The sequence below is a fragment of the Odocoileus virginianus genome, chromosome 34 (genome assembly GCF_023699985.2).
Source record: "Odocoileus virginianus isolate 20LAN1187 ecotype Illinois chromosome 34, Ovbor_1.2, whole genome shotgun sequence".
NCBI classification, from domain to species: domain Eukaryota; kingdom Metazoa; phylum Chordata; class Mammalia; order Artiodactyla; family Cervidae; genus Odocoileus; species Odocoileus virginianus.
The window spans coordinates 10,558,090-10,579,555 of NC_069707.1; the positions used below are offsets into that span (position 1 = coordinate 10,558,090).

Consider the following 21,466-nt stretch of genomic DNA (forward strand, 5'->3'; position numbering starts at 1 on the left):
CAGGATAGACTAAAAAATGGGGGACTCTAGATCCCTTACAAACCACGGAGGCAGCACTCTGTGGGACATTTATGTAATCTGTAGCCCGGTGTTTAACCTAATCCTAAAACAATTTAGATTTTTTGCAAAACTAGTTTAGTATTGGTCGTTGCTCTTTCTGGACACTGATGAAATGATGTAAGAAAAACACGAAAGTTTTCTCAAAGTTCATGTCTGTTTCATTGTCCTTTAACATGCAGACAGGAATATTTTATGGGCCAATCTATAAAACCTCATTGTGTATCCTCAGGCCATTAGTGTTTCTCAAAGTCTAACTCACAATACTATTGTCAAACTCTAAGAGACAAAGAAATGTTCTTTTTTTTGTCAAGTCAAAATCCAATTTATGTGGTGGGAAACAATGCTGTTTTTCTATTAAATGTGTATTTAAGTCATAATACAGCAGTCAGATAATTTGGGTGCTTCTCTGCCTGTCATGGGAACTGGGAAGACACACATTCACTTCTGTGTTTATGACATAATCCATTTTTCTTTTCCATTATGGTTTATTAGAAGATATTGAATATAGTTCTCTATGCTAGGACCTTTTTTTATCCATTCTACATATAATAGTTTGCATCCGCTAATCCTAGACTCCCACTACACCCCCCCCACCCCTTTCCCTCATGGTATAATCTTAATATTACATATTGGAATGATCAGAAGACACTGATGAATCCCCTGCCTGATTATTATCAGAAAGGATCATATCAACTAAAATTACTCTGGTTGGCCAAGATTTCTCAGAGTTGAGTTGGACTTTGTCCTAGCTGGACAGCTCTAAAGGAAAAACTCATTCAGAGTTAAATAAAATAATGAATGTTCTGGGTAAAATGTGAAGCTTTAGTCACGTTAAAGACTGTTTTTGTGTTCTTGGGGCTACCTATGGCAGCTAACATCCTGGTGAGCTCATCAGAATTTAGAGCTATTGAAAATCAGAAATTCACTTGGGGCCATATTGGGATTTAAAAATTATTGAGATAGCCAACTAGTAAGACTTAACTTTAGAAAATTTTGAAATTATTTCTTTCCTTTTTGGACCTAGAAATCTGGGAGTTGCAAGCCCAAATCTGTCTGAGCACTTGGCAGATTTAAAGGCCAATTTTTGTGAAAATCTTTGGCTCTACATCTGGGCCACCAGTGCTCAGCTGGGTCTGTTCTCCTCCCTGCCCCCAGGAGTTATTATATATATATATTATTATATTATATATATTATGTTTGTTACACCTGGGTTGAGGTACTGCTGACATGTAGGGAACATTTAGCAGGATGCTAAACACCCGATTGTGTATTCTACAGCCTCTCCCCTCCCCCACAAGAAAGCATTTAGCCTTCTTTTTTTCTCTTTCTAAATTATGAAAGTATGATAATACATTTACTGGAGACTTGGAAAATACATAACAAAGTTACATATAGTTCCACTATATATTACAATTATTTTTCTACTATATATTACAATTATTTTTAAGTAGATAAATTAAGATTTTTAGTTGGAGTTTCAATATCAAACTCTCAAAAATTAATAGAATGAATATATAGAAAAGTAGAAAGATATAGCAGACCTGAAAAACACCAGGAACCAATTCAACATAATTAAGATTTATGCAATTTTCATGTAACAGTAAGATACAAATTCTATTCATGTCCCCAATATAGACTATAAACTAGGTGACACTGGAACATACCCAGGGACCATTTATCCCTCTTACGTGTCAGTAGTGCTGAGGTTGAGAATCCATGTTCTAGGCCTTGCTGGGACCATCCTGGTGTGGTTCTGGGCTGACATCCCATGAAGGTGAGAACCAGCTTTTCTGTCTTCTCAGAGGACTTCAGTTCTGCATTTGACATCAGTTTAGTTCACCTGCTCAGTCTTATCAGACTCTTTGTGACCCCATGAACCACAGTGTGCCAGGCCTCCCTGTCCATCAGCAACTCCTGGAGCTTACCCAGACTCATGTCCATTGAGTTGGTGATGCCATCCAGCCATCTCATCCTCTGTCGTCCCCTTCTCCTCCTGTCCTCAATCTTTCCCAACATCAGTGTCTTTTCAAATGAGTCAGCTCTTCACATCAGGTGGCCAAAGTATTGGAGTTTCAGCTTCAACATCAGTCCTTTCAATGAACACCCAGGACTGATCTCCTCTAGGATGGACTGGTTGGAACTCCTTGCAGTCCAAGGGACTCTCAAGAGTCTTCTCCAACACCACAGCTCAAAGGCATCATCCTTCGGTGCTCAGCTTTCTTTATAGTCCAGCTCTCACATCCATACATGACTACTGGAAAAACCATAGATTTGACATCAAAGACTCAGAAATTCATCTTTAGTAGACTCCAAGACTTACTAATTACTGAGGCCGTTTTGGGGATGTCCACTCTAAAAACAACCCGGAAGTCACTGAAAGGTCAACTGAGTTTTGATTTGAGGGAGACAATTCAAGGGAAATTTTGCCCATTCATTCATCTATAGTCTCTAAAATCATTCCCTGCATTGAGTAGATGTTGAGAAAAATAAAAACAAGCAAGCAAACTCAATGCATATGCATTTTGTTATCTTGGTTTCTCAGATATTTCCTAATGGAAGTGATGCGATGATAAGCTCCTGGGATGGGTTGAGTTCATGAAAGAACACTGTGGTGTGTCATGTAAGTGTGCTGCTGCTGCTGATTTGACATTTTTCTTGTAGCTGTTTTTGGGTGGTGGTATTTAGAAATCATTCATATGACGTGTATTTTTTGTGACTTTATCCATCCTACATATACATCCTACAACCTGACAGTGTTAATTTCCTGAGAGATACAGCACAAGGAGACCAGGCCTGAGTTCCAGCATGCTTTCCTTTTATTGAATCTCCCCAGGTGACACAGAAGCCTCAGTTGGCTTCATAAACTGGACCAGAGCCAGCTTGAAGCTCATTTCCTCCTTTCCCCCACTCCCTCACTGCCAGGAGCTGGCCTGGCTTAGCGTCCTGACCCAAAGCTCCTCTTATGAGTCTGGTTCCCCAATCTCAACTTTCACCTTCCAGAGAGCTAGCAGAGGAAGCTGGAAGTTTCTTTAAACTGGAACTCCCTTCTGAGGAAATTCTGCAGGATGGAATAGGTACACCATCAGGCCATGCTCCCCCTCTGAGATGCCTTCATGTTGAAGTTTGGACTGAAGGGGCGATGAGGGTATGGGGGCATACCTGCATCAGAGGTAAAGCCTTTCCTAATCTGCCACTTCTTATATAAACATGCTAGCAGCATAGTCTTCTTGGAATATAGAACCTGGAAGCTAAAGTAATCTCTTTTCAATGAACTTGATACTTCCCTTCATTAGGAAGCCAGGGTGGGCTAACAGAAAGCCTGTTGGCGTGCGCAGTTGCAGTGACTAATTAAACCCAGATGCCTGCTTCTTAATTGGTTTTGATCTGTCTTTTACTTTGAATTTTTCTGTATGATTTAATAATGTAATACAACTCACCCTCCTTGGGATGTGAGCAGGGTAGAAATGATAAATAACAGGTAAAAAAATTGATACGTTTTAATGTTAGTGCCTTTTTAATAATGCTGTACTCACAAAGTACCTTTGCTGACTGTGGGATGAGTCGTTTGGGTATTTTGTTTAGGGTGTGGTGGTTGCCTTGGATGTGGATGGTTTCCCCAGTATTACTTGCTTTCTTTTTTTGTTCATCCTTCATGGACTTGGCATCCTCCACTGTCCTTCCTATTGGCGCCTCTTTTCCCTTCTCCAATTCTGCATTTACACTTGTGTACGTCTCTTGACAATCTTAAAAAACAAACCAAAAAACTTCAAAAAAGTTAATTTATTTGCAAAGAAAAGTGAAAGTTGCTCAGTCATGTCCCACATTTTGTGACCCCATGGACTGTAGCCCACCAGTCTCCTCTGTCCTTGGAATTCTCCAGGCAAGAATATTGGAGTGGGTAACCATTCCCTTCTCCAGGGGATCTTCCCCATCCAGGGATGGAAACCAGGTCTCCTGCATTGCAGGCGAATTCTTTACCATCTGAGTCATCAGGGAAGCCCTTTGCAAAGAAATCTGCCTATTGGCTGCCCCTATGCTGACTTCATGAGTTTGAGTAAACTCCGGGAGCTGATGATGGACAGGGAGGCCTGGCGTGCTGAGATTCATGGGGTCGCAGAGAGTCGGACACGACTGAGCGACTGAACTGAACTGAACTGAACTGATGCTGACTTCCCCTGTGGTGCCAGTGATAAAGAATCTGCCTGCCAATACAGCAGATGCAGGAGACGTGGGTTTGGTCCCTGGGTGGGGAAGGTCCCCTGGAGCAGGAAATGGCAACCCGCTCGAGGATTCTTGTCTGGAAAATTCCATGGACAGAGGAACCTGGTGGGCTATAGTCCATGGAGTTGCAAAGAGTCGGACACAACTGAGCATACATGCATGTGATAGGCTGTTACAAACTAGCCCAGGCGTTATATGAGGGTAGAAATCTGGTGTTCAGTTCCTTGATGTCTGAGGTGATTGGTTTGAAAGATGCAGCGTTGACTGGACCTTCCGTTTCTGTCCTTAACATCTACCGCTGCCGAATCTTCTCTTTCTGTTAATTCTGGTTCTCCCTGCCTCAAGGAAACTTAGGGATCACCCCTCCTGCTCAGCTGGATAACAAAGCATGCACAAGGACTAGAGTAAATTCTCCTTTTAGTCTAGTGCTTTTCCTATAATATTTCATGGGCCTGGCCTCAAAACACTCTGAAGCTGTGTTCTTGCCATTATTACTTAACCGGACGAAGTCATACTAACGTGCATGTCCTAGAGTTGGAATTTATGGTTTTCTCCTTTGGCTCTTGTGCCAGATCTACATAAAGAGTCCCCTAATTCAGCTTTTCCTAGAGTGTGCTTTTCTGGACACTGATCCTAGTAAATGCTAGAAAAGACAGTTTTATCATCAAATAAACAATGTTTGGAAAATACTACGTATTGTGCCTGACTCTTAAGAATTCAGAATGTACATTATTGGTACATTATAGTCTCAGAGAGCTCTTGCAGAGCTCAAATTTATTTCTCTCTGTTTAACTCAGTGTTTCCTAAATATACTTAACCATAACTTCCCCTACTCCCTTCCTCTTTTTTCTTCCCCAGCCCCTGCATATAAGCATCAACTAATAATATCTCCATGAATTAAAATTCCTTGGAATGCACTTTGGGAAATGATGTTCCAAGCAAGGATACGGGAGGGCTCCCAGAGCCCCTCTCACCATGAGGTTACCTGGGAAACTGTGCTTTTGTCGCACTGCCCAGTGCCAGCCCCCGTTTCACGTCCTTCTGCCCGTGATACCATATCTATCTGCCTCCATCTCATCCATGTATTTTGAAGGCTCAGTATTTTTCTCGTCCGTATTGTCTCCGATTGCACCAAATTGTAAACATATGACAGAATAAAGTATTTCATCTACAAAGTGAAACTGAATTCTTGCAAAGGAGCCAGGATTTCGTGAACTTTGTGGAAATGATGTTGGAGAACAGTTCAAAGCTTATCTGATGCCACTTACAAATGAGGTTCTGGGAGAGTTAACCTACTTAAGAGCAGAAGAGAACCTCAGTGGGGATAAAGGCTATATGGATTCTCCCGACAAGGAAGTTCTGAATCTCCAAAGAATAAGAGCTGACACTGGGAAAATTAATGATGTGTGTGTGTGTATATGTGTGTGTGTATACATATATATAATATCACACACATGTATATACATATATGTGTGTATATTTATTTCTATTATCGTGTATGTGTGTGCTCAGTTGTTCAGTTGTGTCCAGCTCTTTGTGACCCCACAGACTGTAGCATGCCAGGCTCCTCTGTCCTCCACTCTTGGTGTTGAACATGCTGTGGGTTTAGACAAGTGTATAATGGTGTGTATCCACCATTACAGTTTCATACACAGTAACTTCACTGCTATAAAAGTCCTCTGTGATCCACTTCTTCCTTCCCTTCTTCCAGCCCTGACAACCACTGATTTTTTTTTATTGTCTTCATAGTTTTGCCTTTTCCAGAATCGCATATAGTTGGAATCCTACATTATTTAGCTTTTTCAAATTGGCTTCTTTCACTTAGTAATACGCATTTAAGATTCCTCCATGTCTTTTATGGCTTGAGAGCTCATTTAATTTTTTTTTTCTCACTTAATTTTTTTATGCTGAACCGTATTTCATTGTTTGGATGTATCGTAGTTTGTTTATCCAGTCACCTACTAAGAGACCTACTGAGAGCATCTTGGTTGCTTCCATGTTTTGGCAATTATAAAGAAAGCTTCTGTCAAGCCCTGGACAATTTTGAGATGACTCAGGAAAGCCGAGACAGGAGTCTGTTAACCTTAGGTTTAGTGGGACACATGTCTGTGATTCGTAGTCACTTCCGCGTCTCCTCCAGCGTCACTAGTTATCCCAGTGCAGGAAGAGTGCCAGGAATGCTTGTCCCACTCACTGCAACAGCCCCCCTAGCACCGTGGCTCAGAGGTGCTGAGTCACACGCCATCCTGCAGTTGTGTTCTTCATCAGCTGATCCCTGAGATGTGCTGGCGGTGGAGGAGAAACAAGGTTTGAAATGTATGGAGCCAATGTGTGCAAGTGTCATCGGTTATATGACATTGTAAGTTAAAGATTTGGTTCTCATCAACACCTAGTTGAGTGGAAGTTCTCTCTTGTCAGGAATATAATTGTTAATGCAGCATCTTTCTGTCAACTGTGCAAAAGGACAGGCTGAGCTGTCTTCTGATTCTCTGTGTAGAACATACACAAGACTTTTTTTTTTTTTCTGATAAAGAGGCGCTCAAATAACATCCAGCCAAAAATGAAGAAAAGAATATTATAGAGCTTTGTTAATTATTCAGTTAATAAAAATATTATGGCATTGTTGCATTTGATGCTCTATGTGTGCTTTTTGTCAGTTTTAACTATAAATTTTTGAGATTCCCTTTCTCAAGTATATATTTAATATGCTTCTGTACTTCAGTAGCAACTCTATACTTATAATTTTCACATTCTTTTTTATTAAAGAGGAGGCATAAGATTGTAGAATCTTTTGGCACTAACTCTAGATCCTTCCATAACCCTTGGCTTCTTTATGTTGAGATCTGGTTGCTTTTTGTGGCATCTGACCAGTTCTCTTTGTCACATCTAGGTCATTTTAATACCCAACAATAAAGCAAATGTTATTTTAATAGGCTCTTGACTCAGAGAAATTAATGAGGGCAGAGTGTTTAAAGGAAGAAGTAGTGTGACTGCTACCTCCCTCCCAGCCTAACCCATCTGAGCACATCTGTGGAATGTCTTTCCTGTACTTGCAAACCTCCTTTCAGGTGGGATTCCTAAATTTGTCTTTTAAAGAGTCTTTCATCATATAATTAAAAATATTGCTGTTACACTGATGGAACAGCTAAACAGGGTTTTAAAATTCTGCAAAACTCCTTTGTGTTCTTAATGTTAAGATCACTTATTAATCTTTTATTGCAACATAAGTGAGTTCTCCTATTTTAACTAGGGGACATTTGATTATTGTTAACTGTATTTTTATTTAACAAAAATTTTCTATATGTGTTTTTTTAACTTATTCATAGAACATTGAAAAAGTCAAATAATGATACTGTTTATCTATAGAATATGCTATGAGGACTGGACTGAAATTTAACAGTGAATAGAGAATTGATATAAATTTCTAAGCAGCTTTGTTCCCCAAACTCCACTTTCGATGTCCTTTATTTGTTATTTAAGATTAAATTCAGTTGCGTTCCTTGAGCTGAACACATTTCAACCTCATTTAGGTGGGCAATTTTAGCTTCAGAAAGATGAGAATTTGCATATTTTGGTTTTTAAAAGAGCTATAATAAAGGATTCTAAATCTTTAGATGGCCAGTGTAGATAGAATATCGCTAAAGGAAGGCTGGGCTCCCTTTAATTTTGTGTTTCCTGAATGTTGCTGAGGGCAGGAAGAGGAACAGCCGATGCTTCGTTCTGTGTCTGGACATGAAACATGGGCCCCAGCTCCTCTTCCAAGAGCGGACTGCGTGCCATGTGTATCTTCTGTCTCACACCTTCACCACAAGACACATCACAATTACATGGAGCTGGCGAGCTCTGCAAATCCTGAGACGATAGAAATACATTTTCTGGCATTGCCTTCGATTGTACAGATCTTATGGAGTTGTCCTTAAATTATGCAAACTGTGCTATAAAAAGGAAACAACTTAGGAAGAACTCTGTCAGGGTCACATCAAAATGACTATAATGCTACATAAAGGAAGAACGACTTGTAAATTTGATTTCATTCATTCGTTATTGGCAACAAGCTTTTAGATACAGAAAACACTTCGAATCGTACATGCCTTACCTGGAGTTCTTAAAACACCAGACTTGGTATCTCACAAGCATTGAAACTGAATCGATCACATTTTCAATCCTCAACTCCTTCCTGAGTCACGCTCTGAGTTTGGCGTGGTTTTCAGCACTATAGGCGCACGGATAGTGCGGCACTGGGATCCTTGCTCTCAGAAGGTTTCAGTTCAGAGCGATGGAAGAGAAGCCAGTGAACCAGTGCAGATGTAATGTGAGCGCCACACCAAGGAATGCAGAGGAGAGAAAGGGGGCAGAGACTGCGGAAGAGGGTACTTCAGAGTGAGTTATCTGAGAAGGCTGCCTGGAGGTGGTGATGTTTGAGTAGAGAACCTCCTTGCAGTGAGAGAGGGAATCAGGTGTGGTTCTAAGAAAGGAGCTTTCTAGATGGAGGGAATTGCACATGCAGGTGTCTTGAGGTGGGAATATGCAGGGCTTGTTCAGGGAAGAGCCTAAGGCTCATCTGACTTGAAAATGAGTGGTGGCTGATGATGGAGGGGAAGCCGGTGTGGGCAGAGGTGTGCTTTGGTCTTTAGTTTCAAAAGATCGCCAGTTGCCCTATGGAGAACATTCTGCAGGCTGACCAGACAGGGAGCCGCGTCTGTCTGTTCGCATTTGCAGAGAAATCATCCTAAGATGTAGCAGCTTAAAGCAACAGCCTTGCGTGCAGCTCACAAGTCTGCGGGTCCACAACTTGGGCTGGACTTGGCAGGCAGTCTCCACCAGGCTTAAATATTTCAGTTCAGGGGAGCAAGGCATTAACGAAACATCGTGTGTTTGGAGAAGGCTTCCCGGCGGAGCTGAGACCTGAGGTGTCCCTGAAAGAGGCAGTGGGTTTGGACAGATAGGTGAGGACGTTCTGGAGAGGGGGAAGCATGAAGGGAGGAACTGGGGTGAGTGCACACATGTTGTGTAGGTGTGTGCTGCTGACCACACTCTTGTAGTCTGACTGGGGGTGTGATGACTTGGGCAGGGCTGCAGAGGTGCTTGTTGGTCAGTCGCTCAGTCCTGTCTGACTCTGCGACCCCATGGACTGCAACACGCCAGGCTTCCCTGTCCTTCGCCATCACCCAGAGTTTGCTCAAACTCATGTCCATTGAGTCAGCGATACCATCCAACAATCTCATCCTCTGTTGCTCCCTTTCTCTTTCTGTCTTCAATCTTTCTAAGCATCAGGGTCTTTTCCCATGAGTAGGCTTTTTGCATCAGGTGACCAAAGTATTGGAGCTTCAACATCAGTACTTCTAGTGAATATTCAGGTTGATTTCTTCTAGGATTGACTGGTGTGAAGTGAAGTGAAAGTTGCTCAGTCATGTCTAACTCTTTGCAACCCCATGGACTATACAGTCCCTGGAATTCTCCAGGCCAAAATACTAGAGTGGGTAGCCTTTCCCTTCTCCAGGGGATCTTCCCAACCCAGGGATCGAACCCAGGTCTCCTGCCTTGCAGACCGATTCTTTACCAGCTGAGCCACAACGGAACCCCAAGAATACTGGAGTGGGTAGCCTATCCCTTTTCCAGGGGATCTTCCTGACCTAAGAATCAAACCAGGGTCTCCTACATTGCAGGTGGATTCTTTACCAACTGAGCTATCAGGGAAGGTTTGACCTCCTTGGTGTCCAAGGGACTTTCAAGAGTCTTCTCCAGCACCAAGTTTGGAAGGCATCCGTTCCTTGGCACTCAGCAGAGGTGGTAGGTGTGTGGCTAAGCTTCAGAAAGACTGGACCATGAGAGGATCAGCTCAGAGGTGGAAGGAAGTAGCCCTGGAAGACATTTGAGGACGGGAGCAATGTGGGAGGTGAGAGAACCCTGGCCTTGTGCTGGAGATAGGGAGTGGGTGGGCGCTGGAAGCTGCCCACTCCCGGGGGAGCATGGCGTGGAGAGGACCACCCTGGACTGATGGCCGCGGGACGAGGAGGTGGGCGAGGTGGGTGCCAGCTGACCTGTAAGATGAGGCGGGCCTTGCCGATGGCTCCAGGTGGGCGGGGAGGGGAAGGTGTGTAAAAGGTGATCCTCGGCAGGACACCCTCAAAGTGTGTTCTCTCTCCCATAGAGTAGTAGCATGTACTATTGATTGAGTTCTCATATCATCACGATGATGGACCATAAACAAAGGATGCTTTCTAACTGTGGTGCTGGAGAAGACTCCTGAGAGTCCCTTGGACTGCAAGGAGATCAAACCAGTCACTCCTAAAGGAAATCAGCTCTGAATATTAATTGGAAGGGCTGAAGCTGAAGCTGAAGCTCCAATACTTTGGCCACCTGATGCGAAGAACTGACTCACTGGAAAAGAACCTGATGCTGGGAAAGATTGAGGGCAAGATGAGAAGGGGAAGACAGAGGATGAGATGGTTGGATGCCATCACCGACTCAATGGACATGAGTTTAAGTAAACTCGGGGAGATGGTGATGGACAGGGAAGCCTGGAGTGCTGCAGTCCATGGGGTCACAAAGAGTTGGACATGACTAAGTGACTGAACAACAAAAGAATCATCACGATGGTTAGAGATATATAAAAAAAAAAACTCCAGGTAGTCAAAAGAAGAAAGGGACTTAGTACAGGGGAATACTTAGCCTTTAGAGAGACAGGAAGTAGTGAGGTCTCCAGGAAACTATTAGATGGAACTACCCCCCAGCACAGATGGTGATGGTGGTCGACTCAAACACCCCTGGGCAGCCAAAGCCCTCACTTGGCCACTCCCTCCCCAGAGGAGCGCTCCCCCGATGGATTCTCTTCTGCCTCCGGTTACGTGTGAGCACCCCTTCTTGTGGGGTCTGACAAGGCATCCCACAGGCAGAGGTTCGGAGTGGCGGATGGGGGGCCACCAGCTCCGCAACAGGGTGGGTTCCAGGAGGGGGAAGCGATGCTGAGGAGTCCACAGCCAGCCTGTTTCCTGCCGGTTCGTCCTTCCTCCCTTGCCTTTAATTCCCATTCCTGCAGAGATCCGTGCCCTATTTTATAACATTCCTTTTAGCAGAGTTTGGTCAAAATCCACCTTGGCATTCCCATAAGCAGTTGCAAAGAATAATTTAATGTTAAAGACCACTTAGCATGGTTCCTTATTGTTTCCTATTATGGAGCAAGACTGGACAGAAAGTCTGGTGAAATAATTCACTGGGTTACAGAAATGCACTTGTACCTGCCTTGTATATTTTATCTATATATCTATGCATTCATCAAAATACAAGTACAAATGCACAGCTTGCTCTTGCTAGTTAATTGAATTCCAAACTCCTCTGGCGTGAATGTGTATATGTGTGCGTGAGTATATTTTATTTTTACTTCTTGGCTTCTTACACGCTGCTAGTCCTCTGCTCCCCTCGGTAGCCCTTCACCTGTACTGGAACGTCAGCACACACAGAGATGGGAAAGTGTTGCTCAGAAATATTTTTGAAGGTCAGCTCTCTTATTTTCCTTTCTCTTTAATGCTGGAGCAAGAAAGGAAGAATAAACAGAGGAGAAGAGAGACTAAGGAAACTTACCTAAAGTTCATCAAAACCCAGAAGAGAGGGGTAGATTCCTGGGGTGCATACTTGGATCTGCTTTGCTGTCATGCATGACAGGAATGCTCAAGCTTGTTCTCTCACTGCCTTACCAGCTCCGATTCTTCTATTGCTTCATCCCGAAAATATTTATTAGGAGCCTAGGGTATGCCAGAGATTGTGTTAGAATTGGAAGATGAAAATATAGGGTCTCAACTCTTGAAACTTTAGTTTAATGTGGGAAATAGATATATCCATATGTAATTAGGATGTAGTGTGAGCCTTGCATAGCAGGGTCACAAATTTACAAGTATTTCAAGCCGGGGGAATTTATCTTTTCTACATTCTATAGCGGTCTTTTCTGGAAGTCCCTGCAATGGTTGATTTATGTCTCAACGGCACTGGGCTAAGGGCTGCCTGGATCGCTGGTGAAACATTATGACTGTACGTCTGTCAGGTGTTTCTGGATGAGATGATCATTTGAACCAGTGAAGGGAGAGAGCAGATGGCCCTTCCCAGCGTGGCAGGCATCATCCAGTCCTGTAAGGGCCCGGATAGAACAGACAAGCCGAGCAAGGGCGAATTTGCTCTCTTGTCTGCTTGAGCTGGGAAATAATTGTCTCCTGCTCTTGGACATCAGGGCTACTGGTTCTTGGTCTTTTGGACTTAGACTGGGACTTATCCAAAGGCCCCAGGTTCTCTGGCCTTTGGACTAGGACTGGATTATACACCAGCTTTCCTGGTTCTCCTGCGTGCAGATGGCAGATCGTGAACCTTCCATGCCTCCATAACTGTGTGAGGCAATTCCTGTAGGAAATGTCCATACTTATGTATTTGTCCTATTGGTTCTGTTTCTCTGGAGAAGCTTGACTAATGCAGCCCCCATCCAGTTCGATGGGTTTTGAGTGTGCGCTGGGCTCTAACTGGTAGCTCAGCTGGTAAAGAATCCGCCTGCAAAGCAGGAGACCCTGGTTTGACTCCTGGGTTGGGAAGATCCCCTGGAGAAGGGATAGGGTACCCACTTCACTATTGTTGGGCTTCCCTTGTGGTTCAGCTGATATTCTGGCCTGGAGAATTCCATGAACTGTATAGTCCATGGGGTCACAAAGAGTCAGACACGACTGAGTGACTTTCACTTCAGTTATCTTGATCTAGCTAGTTAATTTAGTTACTAAACTAAATGCCAAATGCTCGGTAAATTATCTCACTCTCTTACAGGTCATTTCATTCCTTCCTGGTATCTGTCCAGCAAGGACTCAGCCAGTGAAAGGCCACATATCCTTTGTTAACTCCAGCCCTCCCAACTTCCTTTTTCTCTCTGTTAAGCCTTCTCCTCCTTTGCCTTGCAGGACTCACCATGGTTGTAGATCCTGAGCTGCAGTTCTCTACTGATGTCGAATGAAACCATCTTTGCTGGGAAAAAAAAAAAAAATATATATATATATATATAACCAACTTTGCTGGAAAAAATATCCAGTAGTCTGTTTTAGGCCAACAGGACATATACAGGGAAATATTTATAAAACACAGTTCCTGTGGTACTTGCTATTTGGGGGAATGAAGGGGAACTTCATAGAACCAGCAATTTTTAAGTGGGGACCTGAGGGGTAAGTTAGAGTTTTCCGAGTGTGCAGGAGTAGGAAGAACATTCCAAGCTGAGGCACAAGTAAGCCATAGAAGTGCACAAGGCTTTTTGGCAAGTGCAAGAAAAGAGTGTTTTGGTCTCTGTTATTTCAGAAAGTCCTGGACAAGAGTTATTTTTGTTGGTGGGAGTCACCTGGCCAGCACCACTGAGCTGACTCTAGAGTAAAAATAAAAACGTGTGGTTCCAGTTTAAGATGGGCTCAGAGCCCACGCATTTCTCTCTCTTCACTCTAAAAACGACCTCTAAAATGACAGTGAAGGGATGATAGCAACAATAATAATAGTAATAATAAGGAAAATGACAAAATATTGGGATCCCCTTTTATGACTCTACCATTTACTTTTGCATTTTGATTCCTGGATTGAAACTGGAAGAAAAAAAAATAGGAAAAACGTTAGTGGGTATGTCTCTTTGGAGGAGGCAGGGCGGGCCTGAGAACTCCTTGGCATCCACTACCCTGTCACTCATCTGCCTGATGAGCGACCATCACCAATGGGTAGTTCAGGTCCTAGGGTCTCTGGCTCTGTGGTCCTGTCCCCCACCTCCACTTCTCTTCCCAGCCAGAGCCATCCTCCCAATCATTCACCCCCCAAATCTTGCTTTTACACATTGCGCTCTTAACACAAAGTCAGTCCTATGCTGCCCCTGCCCTTCCGTCCCCTGCAGGCCTCCAGGCTCGCGGTTGTCCTGTGTGTCCCGATTCGGTGTCTCTGCCACGTCCGCGCTCTGGCGCACCCGTTCTCCCGATCAGTCACACCTTCCTCACCAGCCTTCTACTCTGCTCCCTGCTTCTGTGCCACTGAGAGTTGTGAACACACACAAATGTGTTGATTGATTTCCTTTGTGTTTATAGAACACGTCACACAGCAAAGAGGAGTGGGGTTTTGCTTCAGTTAAATTCTATTTGAGTCACACTCTCCATCCAATATTCCTCAAGCAGTCATGGAAGATGGTCTCGAAGCAACTTTCATGTGAAGAGTGTTTCCGCTTAAATTCAGCTCCCTGGACGTCCCTCCTCTCCAACACTTGTCTGTATTTCCTTTCTGCTTTCCTACTCCTTTCCCGTGTCAAGGAAGGAAACTGCCCTTTATCCCTCTATGTTCCTCCATCTGTGCTGTGGGCTGAATTCTCTTCTACCTCGTCACACATCTAGCATCATCAGTTTTCTACACTTCTAAATTTTTATGCCTTCTCTCTCTTTCTATGACTCTCTTTTCTGTCTTTTGATATCTTAATATTTTCCAACCTTAAATATCCTCTATTCTTTGCTATCCTCATTAACAACTCCCCTTCTTTTTACCTTTGAAATTCTTGAGCTAGTAGTTGGCACGTCCTGCTTCTTATCCTATACTCCACTCTTTTTCCCTTCAACATTGGCACTGTTTCCAATATTCTATTGCAACTTCTTTCTGGAAGGTTATCAATGACCTTCAACCTCCAAAATCCAGGAACTTTTCTCAGGTATAATTTCCCTTGACCTTGCTCTAGCATTTAACATTGTTCATGAACTTCTCCAGCTTGAAATCCTCTCAGCTCTTTGTTTCCATGACAACTCACTTTACAGATTCTCCCCCTTTTGATTTCTCTTTCTTCTTCTTCTTTTTTTTCTTTCCTCTTCTTCCTCAAATGTAAACATCTATCTGTATGTTATATTTATATATAATATTATAACTTTTGCCATCATTATTAACACTAATATTATTTTCTTGAGCACTAAGTATCCACCATCCTTCCATGTGCTTTCTCTATGTTAACATGACTAATAATTATCATTAGTGGCAGCAACTACTATTATTCTAATTTTCCAGATGAGGCCATTGAGGGACAAAGAGGCTAAATGATTGATGAAGATAAGATTACAGGGCTAGTGAATGGTGGAGCTGGGATTCAAACTCAGGCATTCTGACTCAGAAAGTCCAAGTTTCTAACCATCTCGGTCATCTTTTCTTCTCATCTCCAGGTTTTCTAGGTTCTCTCTCTCTTCCCAGGCTTTGAAATGCATCCCTAGCGTGTGACTACTCCTGTACCCTTTTCCCACTACACACTGCTGATGCTGTGGTGCAATGTGGATGGCGATTAACAAACCCAATGAGTCCCATCAAGACAATGCACACACAACAGTACATACACAAAGGCACGACCATTAGCACAGGGTGCACACTCGTGACCATGTCTGCCAGACGCGTGAGCTAACTTATGTGACTGGACAAGTGAATTCACATCCTCATCTTTGAAAATTTGCAGCTTGAAGGTTCGTGTATGAGGAACTTACTGTGTTACCAGCCCAGGAGCATGATCTTTGTTAATGGCTCCACTTGGTTCTGCCCTCAGCATTATCAGTGATGATGTTTCTGCATCTATTTGCCCCTGGAAATTCTATCTCATCAACATGTTTCTTCTGCTACCCTCATTCTGCTTCACTCTCTCTGTTTCTTCTCCTTCTGACAACCTCTATGCTAGCTTCTTATCCACCAGAAAGATGGTTTAGGGTGTATGAATAAAATACACAGTTGTCATAGAGGGGGCTCTCTGGAAAATTCTTCTGTGTTTGATGTCACCAAACAGCTGCTCCATTTTTAGGAGCCTTTTAGCTCAATTCTGTGGGTCTTTCAGCAGGAGCCTTAGCCAGGCCAGGTCTTAAGTACAAATGTTTACAACTTTGAAAAATAATCTCCCATCTACCTCCACAGAAAGATGTCAGCAGCTTCATGAGTGATTTCTAACCCTGCTTAAGGAAAACCAATTCTATCTGATGGACAGGCGATTGAGCAAAACATTTTCATGTGAGATGGAGCTGTTGCATTCACTGTATGCCAGGCTGGAAGAACAGACCCCTGTTGAGAGAACATCATGGAAGTGGGTCCTGATGCTAAGTCCTCTTGACAGATGTTGGCCGTGTCCCCTGATTTTGGTGCATTGTTTAGGCTTCTGCTCTCACAGCTGACCTCTTCTCAGGATACTATATTTTGGATTTTACCTCCCCAGCTTTATAATTTCAAGACATGGATTTTCTTCTCTATATTCTTAATGCAAAGGTTGTTTTTCAAGGCGACTCGATTTAGTGACTAGGCTTTTAAGCTTTAAAAAAGTAACTTTTTTTTTTTTTAATTAGAAGATTTTGTTTTTGAGTGAATGATACATAGAAGAGATATACTCAGAGTCTGGGGACCTAGGGAGTCCAGTCCAGTCACTGCCTCCTCCCGTGGGCAGCTCTCAAAGAGGCCCTGAGGGTTGTTTTGAAAATATACAGAGTGTGAGGAGAAGGTATACATGGAGCCCTTGGGTGTGAGGTTCTTGTTCCTTGGTTTTCCTTGGTAAAGCAGTCAGTCCCTGGGAACCTTACTTTCCTTCTGCTTACAGTACGCTTATTAAATAATACTTGCCTTACCTAATCCTACCTTGAAGGATCTTGCAAGTAAGGTACTGTTTTTTTTAAGGACAGTATGAAAAAAGTGAAAAGTCTCTGCAAAATGAAAAAAGTTTTGCAAACGTTAATTGCCACATTTGGATAAAAAGAACTTCCCTGAATTTAGTCAGTATCTGTTGACTTTTAAAATGGTTTTAACAAATGAATGGGTGCCTATAATTATTTTTAGCTACTGTGCATCTTTCTCATTGTGTCTCCTCCAGTAAACAATTCTCAAGGCTGCTGTACCAAGCAAAACCAATATAAATGTGAATAGAAAATCTCATTCTTGTTAAACGAGAGATGGGTACACGCCATGGTGTATTTTGTGCTCTAACTGTGGGAGGCTCTGAAAGCATATTGTTGACTGAAAAATAAAGGCATTATATTTGCTCTTATTTTCATTTTCCATGTTCTATATCTGAAAGCCACAAGGAAAAATGCCCAAAAGACCAAAGTAATGGGGGTTCATTTATGTATTCGGCCCTTTATGCCCTGCAATAGAATTCAATTGGTGAATGTACTTTGCATGATTTTCCCATAGAGCATGCTGTATTTAATAGCATCTGGCACATCTCGGAGAGCCCCATTGCATATCATGAGATGTTTAAATTGTATTGAATACTTTATAGAAGCAATTTCCATTCTGTTGTGTTCTTTCTACAGATGGTGATCTGAAACAGTTAACAGTGATAATACTCTTCACTTTACTTATTTGTGACTTATCGCTGTTGCAGATGAAAAAACAGCATTTAGGGATCACTGTTTCTATTCCCCAATTTGGAGGCTGACTTCTCCTCAGATGATACCTCAGACTTCACATTTAGGTCCCTGGAGCCAGATGGAAGCTAGCGTTTGTGTGCGTGGACTTGATTTGTACCTGTAATAGTCAAGTAGAGTGCTCAATTTAATAATGACTGGTACCTACAGAGACCAATGAACTTGATTCTTAAGGTAATGGAACCAACACAAATACCGTTTGAAGAATGTGTCTGTCTTGCCCAATTTCAAATGCCCATGAGCACACACTTATTCAACCAACATTGAGCAGAGTGGTTGGCTCAATGGGGCTGTGCGGTTAATAAGATACTCTTCCTGCTCTCAGGGATTATATAATCAAGCAGGGAGGAGTTATTTGACAATAACAAGTATTTGTCAAGTGTCTCCTTTGTTCCAGGCATTGCACTATTTAAGACAGTAGCAATTGTATTTTGTTTAGAGTATTTCCAGGTAAACTTAACAAAATATCCAGTTTGAAGATTTAAGCAGGAACAATAAAGACATTGAAAGTTATTGTGATATGCTTAATTAGCTTTGATTGTCTAAATAACCCCACCAAATACAGTCTACCTTGGTAAACTGGGTATTTGGTTGGTTGGTAAGCCGATGGCTATATGTTAACCCATTCACCAAAGAAGTCTCTAACTTCTGCTTTTAAGATCATAAAGTTTTGATCTAGGGAAGAGAAATAAAATCAGTGTAAGTGAAGTTTTTTTTTTAATTCACTTAAGGAATGTGGAGATTTACATTTTAATGATACGCTCTAAATCTCACTACATATATATTCACATCCAGAGTTAAGTGCTAAGATGCTTTTTATGTGAGAGTGTAACCATAACATAATGAAACTGATTGTAAAATACTAGAATACACTCACACCCTCCTTAATCTTTGTGTTTCTATAGGGCTCCCCAGGTGGTTCAGTGGTGAAGAATCCTTCTGCTAATGCAGGAGTCACAAGAGACACGGGTTCAATCCTTGTGTTGGGGAGATACCCTGGAGGAGAAAATGGCAACCCACTCCAGTGTCCTTGACTGGGAAATTCCATGGACAGAGGAGCCTGGTGGGCTACAGTCCATGGGGTCACCAGGGGTCAGACATGACTGAGTGACTGAGCGTGCACACACACACACACACCTGTTTGAATCTCTCTCAAACATCTACTGTCAGACTCTATAGGTAGGTGTTACTGAATTCATGCCATTGATAGACAAGGAAAAAATCTGTCAACATTTATCCATTTGTTCATTTAATCATTTAGTTGAAAAATCTGTATGCATTAATGCACATATAAATGTTTAAAGGGCACCTATTAAGCCTAGTGGGCTGCCGTCTATGGGGTCGTACGGAGTCGGACACGACTGAAGTGACTTAGCAGCAGCAGCATTAAGTACTAAGCATCGAATGTTGGAAAGATAAATGAATTAGGCAGCATCCCTGCCCTCAAGTATCATGAAAATAAATGCCTTTAATACTGTGTGATAAGACCTCAAGCAGAGGTAAGCAGTGGGTAGAGTGTTTTCATGGAGAAGGAAATGGCAACCCACTCCAGAATTCTTGCCTGGAGGGTCCCAGGGACAGAGGAGCCTGGTGGGCTGCCGTCTGTGGGGTTGCACGGAGACGGACACGGCTGAAGCGACGTAGCCGCAGCAGCAGCAGCGGAGTGTTTTCATGGAAGGAAGGAGGTGACTGCCTGCCTTGAGGGCCTGGTGACTCTATGAGTTAAGTTTTCTCAGTTGTTCAGTCGCTAAGTCATGTCCAACTGACTCTTTGCGACCCCTGGACAGCAGCACGCCAGGCTTCCCTGTCCTTCATTATCTCCTGGAATTTGGTTAGATTCATGTCTCTTGAGTTGGTGATGCTATCTAACCATCTCCCCTCTGCCACCCCCTTCTCCTTTGGCCTTCAATCTTTCCCAGCATCAGGCTCGTTTCCAATGGAAAACGTGAGCCACCGTAGTGTCATGTTTAGCAGGAGAGAGAAATAAGCAGAGAAGCCACATTTGGTTGCAGAGTAATGCACTTAGTTTTGTCCCTGTTGGTGTTGGACCGTGGCGGAGGGGAACTCCTGCAGGCAGTTTTGGCAAAGTCTCACTCACGGTACCAGGCCGCCTGGGAACGCGAGGGTAAATAAAACACGAGCCGCTGCAGAGAAGTCACAGCCTGGCAGAGGAGTTAGTGTCCACATCCTAGAGGAATGCACGACAAGGCTGGCCCTGAGCTGTCCCAGAAGACGTTCCCAGGGAGCTGTTCCCACTCGTGGTCCTGCCTGCAGACCCCCTGCAGCACTTCCCCTGAAATCCAGGCTGGACCGGGCCAGGCTTGGAACACATTTTTAATTACATCACTCCATCATTAAAAACCCTTTTGACAGTTCTCAATTACCTATGGGGTAAATCCCATACCCCTTACTGTGTCACATAGGGCTCCTCAGAGCTGGTATTCCACACCTCCTCCCAGAGTGCCAGTTGGAGCCAGTGCGCCTGCGCGCCTGCTCCTGAACTTGGTCCAGAGTGTTACTTGGCTTGGATTGGTCTCCCCAGCTTCCGAGTGGGGATGGTTGTGCTAAGACTCAGCCTTGACCCCTGCTGCTCCCAGAATAATGACTCCATAATAGAGTATACAGTGAAGAGTGGATACTGATTGGAAGACCTGGGTTCTAGTCTCGATTCCATACTTTCCAAATTCCACTGGTCACGTACGGTTGTGAGAGCTGGACTGTACAGAAGGCAAGGTGCTGAAAAATTGATATCTTCCAACTGTGGCGCTGGAGAAGAGTCCTGAGAGTCCCTTGGACAGCAGGGAGATCAAACCAGTCTTAAGAGAAACCAACCCTGAATACTCACTCATTGGAAGGACTGATGCTGAAACCGAAACTCCAGTGTTTTTGGTCATCTGATGTGAACAGCCGACTAATGGGAAAAGTCCCTGATGTTGGGAAAGATTGAGGTCTGAAGGAGAAGAGGGCATCAGAGGGTGAGATGGCTGGATGGCCTCACCAATGCAATGGATATGAACTTGGGCAAACTTTGGGAGCTGGTGAGGAACAGAGAGGCCTGGCGTGCTGCAGTCCATGGGGTTGCAAAGAGTTGGACATTGCCCATAAATTTCTTATGTTTGATTGCATCTGTAAAATTGAGTTAAAAATGCTCTTGTAGTTTTCCTACAAGGGTGATGGAGAAGTTCAGAGTGATATATAGATGTACAGTAACTTGTAAATGAAGTGCTTTATAAATGTATTTTATAAGGACATTTCATTTTAGGCATTGATATGCCTATTTCTAAATAACAAGACAAAGTGTACAATTAATGACATCTTGCAGTGGTACACCGTTTTTTTCCTGAGAAATTTTTGATGAATATATGTTAAAAATAGAGTACCATCTATCACCAACCTAAATCGATCACTTACTTTGTATTTGGTGGCCTGCTAGATATTGAAAATTCATCACTTGCTTTCTTCTTTTGGAGATCATATGTATTTACATGTCACAAGTAACTAGGCAGCAAAGTATATGCTTTGATATTTCAGGGAAATTCAATGTTATCTCAAATTCCATAACTAACTTGTACTTAGGTTTGGCTACACAATGGGTAATGGATAATTTCTTGCACTTTTGCTTGGTGTTCCTCAAATGTTTATGGTCCATTATTCTTCTCTTCTGGTTTCCCAGGCGGCTCAGTGGTAAAGAACCCACCTGCCAGGCAGGAGGTGTGGGTGTGATCTCTGGGTGGGAAGATCCTTCTGGAAAAGGAAATGGCAACCCACTGCAG

General features: G+C 43.1%; 1 long non-coding RNA gene across 2 annotated transcripts; it reads right to left on the minus strand.

Moving 5' to 3' along the window:
• Positions 1-7,824: 7,824 nt before the first annotated feature.
• LOC110146944 (uncharacterized) lies at positions 7,825-20,297 on the minus strand. Of its 2 annotated transcripts, XR_011485690.1 has the most exons (5): positions 20,105-20,297; positions 16,896-16,970; positions 13,219-13,275; positions 11,863-12,023; positions 7,825-9,197 (listed from the first exon to the last, which is right to left on the minus strand). It is a non-coding gene; the product is annotated as an uncharacterized lncRNA (long non-coding RNA). The 2 variants fall into 2 exon arrangements; XR_011485691.1 differs by lacking the exon at positions 16,896-16,970 and having other exon boundaries at positions 20,098-20,296.
• Positions 20,298-21,466: the final 1,169 nt, after the last annotated feature.